Here is a 3289-nt window from a genome sequence, read left to right as displayed (position 1 = left end):
TATATATATATATATATATATATATATATATATATATATATATATATATATATATATATAAGATTTCATCCAATTGACCAGGTGTCGTGCCACCCCCAATCCCATACATAGATTCGCCCCTATTGGAGGGCAAAGTTAGACCTTTTGCAAATCGCAAGGGCTAAGTTAGAACTTTTCACAAATGACAAGGGCAATTTGAAACTTTTCACTATATAATATTGGTCCATTAGTTACTATAGGCAATTTCGAGCCAAATTGTAATAGAATGCAAGGACATAAATAAGCCAAACTTCTAATAGAAGGCAAAGTTAAACCTTTTCCAGTAGTACAAAAACAAATCTAAACCTTTTCCCAACAAATTATCGTTTATTTTGTCATTGAAAGATCGGGGGGGGGGGGGGGGGGGATAATGGAGTCAATTACATATGGAAAAAGGGCCAAAAATATCTTTTTACTATGCGAAATGGATCATTTATACATTATGTTATACTTTCGGTCCATTAATAGCCCCGACGTCTTAAAGTTGGTACAAAAACACCCCTCCGCCATGGCAACACCATCTTACGTGGCCGGATATTTCGGTGAGTGGACACCAAGTGGCATGCCACCTCATTACCCCTACCCATTTTAGCCCCTTCCCTCATCTCTTCTTCTACCACCACCACCACTGTTTGTGCCACCCAATTCTTTTCGAATTTTGTGTTGTATTCTGAATTATAAATTACATAAGCTGTAAAAAGACTAGTCCATTAAACTCACAATTAAGAACTCTAATAAGGTAAAATTTTGTTATCTAAGCAACTAATGAACAAGCAGCAAACACTGATAATATAAGCACACTGGCCTCTTTATTCTCACCAACTGTAACATTCAGTAAATTCGGTCTAGGTGTGGACGCGTTAAATGAGTATTAATGTAATTTTAGACACGTGAAGTCATGTCAGGATGAGTATGGGTGAAAATAGTTATTATAGAATCAAGACGGAGAGTGAGGTGCATAAGATTCGATAAAATCAACTAAGTTTATGGAAGATTTGTCTTCCAGCCCGATTTTGTGAATATCTGTTGGTAATTTGAGAAAATATAACACATGAAAGTTGTATCCCTTTGAAATACCTTTTCGATGATATATTATGCAGCCCGCACGGATATCTGTAAAAAACGTTATGCCCGTTTTACCGGACAATGCGCAGTATGCACACCTAGGTGCGCGCCCCGCTGTTCCCGTGCGCAGCCGTGCACTTGTGGCAATGCTACTGCCCTTGATGCGCGTTCAGGTGTGAGTTTGGGCCTTTATCTGCATGGGATTGCACTCGGGGGGGTCGTTTTAAAAGCCCTACTTTGTCCCCCACGCCCCAAAACACAAAAACTTGCTCTAGAAGGGAAGCTCTCAAGAACGTAACTTCCTCCAAGGTCCCTCCATCATCCAAGGTAAGTTCTAGTTATGATTTTAAGTTGATTTCAATACCTTATTAATATGGGTAAATCCTTCAAATGATTAGATATTCGATTGAGACATCATGGTCGAGAAAAGAAACCCTAGAACTCTAATTCAAGAGGATTGAACGTCAAAAGGTAATATCTTCACCCTCTAATTGATTATAGCAATGGATTCATGATTATAGACTCTAAGTTCATGATATATGAGTTGATGGGTTTGATAGAAAAGCATGAATGGTTATATGTTTGGATTGTTGATTATTGATTATTGATTAAGGGTGTTGTTTATCTTATGGGTGATGAAGAATGGTATTGATTATAGCAATTTGAGATTTTAGAATTATCTAGGAGTAAGAGAATGGGTTGTTGGGTGTTGAAACACCATTAATAAGGGCTATGAAGCTTTACGCCTAACAAGTGTTTGATAAAATGCCTAACTGACTAAAATATGAGCATTAGTACTAATATTGGTTCCTCTTGATATATATTGCCATAGATTACTGTTGAAAGAGGCGACGAACATTGTGATATGCTTAAAAAGGCTAGAGTCAAGGTATGTGAGGCTAACTCTCGATTTTTCAAAATGTTAATGATACTCTCTACACTACGTTTCTTTTACGACGTTACTAATTGCCTCAGAATAGTTAAGCCTAGTTCCTTGAATATTTGTAGAACTTCTATCCTTTAGCTTCGTAACTCGGTCATAACTTTCATTATAAACGTTGTAAGCTCAATGCGTAATCAATATAGACTTGGGTTTGATGCTCATGGGTCTCAGTCTAGATTTTTCATCATGTCATAAACAATTAAAGTTTCAGTTTTCATAATCAGTTCAAGAATACGTCTCAGTCTAGTCCTATTCAGTATTCAAACATCATGTAACTCAATATGATTCAATATTTCATCATCACATATTGCAGTTCCTGAATACAAATTCCTGAATGTTGAACATCTCTATTTGGGCCTGAGGTTGCAGTTTATGCTTTATGCATGTGGCTTGAGGCCGTAGTTTATGCTTTATGAATTTTTGGGCCTGAGTCCATAGTTATGTATAGGTATACTTGGGCTTGAGGCCGTAGTTTGTGCACATATATATTGGGGTCGAGGCCGTAGTTTATTCAGATAAACAAGTGGTTCATCATTCAAAAGAGGGAGTATTCATATCATTACTTCCTTTGTTCAGTTATCAGTTATCATTTCAGTTTTCAGTTATCAGTTAACACTTCAGTTTCAGCAGTTATCAGTTATCAGTTATCAGTCCAGTTTCAGTTTCAACATTTATAGTTCTTTCTTTCAGTTATTTTACATACCAGTGCAATTCAAATGTACTGGTGTCCCTTTCGCCCGAGGCCTACATCTTATGATTCAGGTATTAATTTACATATTGACAATTCAAAGCGCTAGGATTCTTGTAAGCTATTTGGTGAGCCCCAGTTCTTTCGGGGCATTACCATTACTTTACAGTATTTCAGTATTTACAGATAGTCAGTATTTTTAGCACATCATTAAAGGCTTCATAGACTAGAGTAACAGTTAGATAGAGTCACAGTCTTTTCATGTTAAGCGATGTTGGCTACAAATGTAATTCATACTTATATTAGTGTTTTCACACTTGATTTATGTCATTTCAGACTTTCAGTATATCAGCATATGTTAGTTTATCTTCTGTATTCAGTATGTTATGATATCACAAGCTGATTCAACCAGCCAGTTGGTTCGCTCGATCGCATGTAGTTAGGCACCGGGTGTTGTGTTACGTTCAGGCCCAAGTTTGGGGAATGACAAACCTTGGTATCAGAGCACTAGGTTCAAGTGTCCTAGGGAGTTTATGAAGCCGTGTCCAGTGGAG

The sequence above is a fragment of the Nicotiana attenuata genome, unplaced genomic scaffold (assembly GCF_001879085.1).
Source record: "Nicotiana attenuata strain UT unplaced genomic scaffold, NIATTr2, whole genome shotgun sequence".
Classification (NCBI taxonomy): Eukaryota; Viridiplantae; Streptophyta; class Magnoliopsida; order Solanales; family Solanaceae; genus Nicotiana; species Nicotiana attenuata.
The sequence above is the reverse complement of the archived record's forward strand: the minus strand, read 5'-3'. Positions refer to the sequence as shown.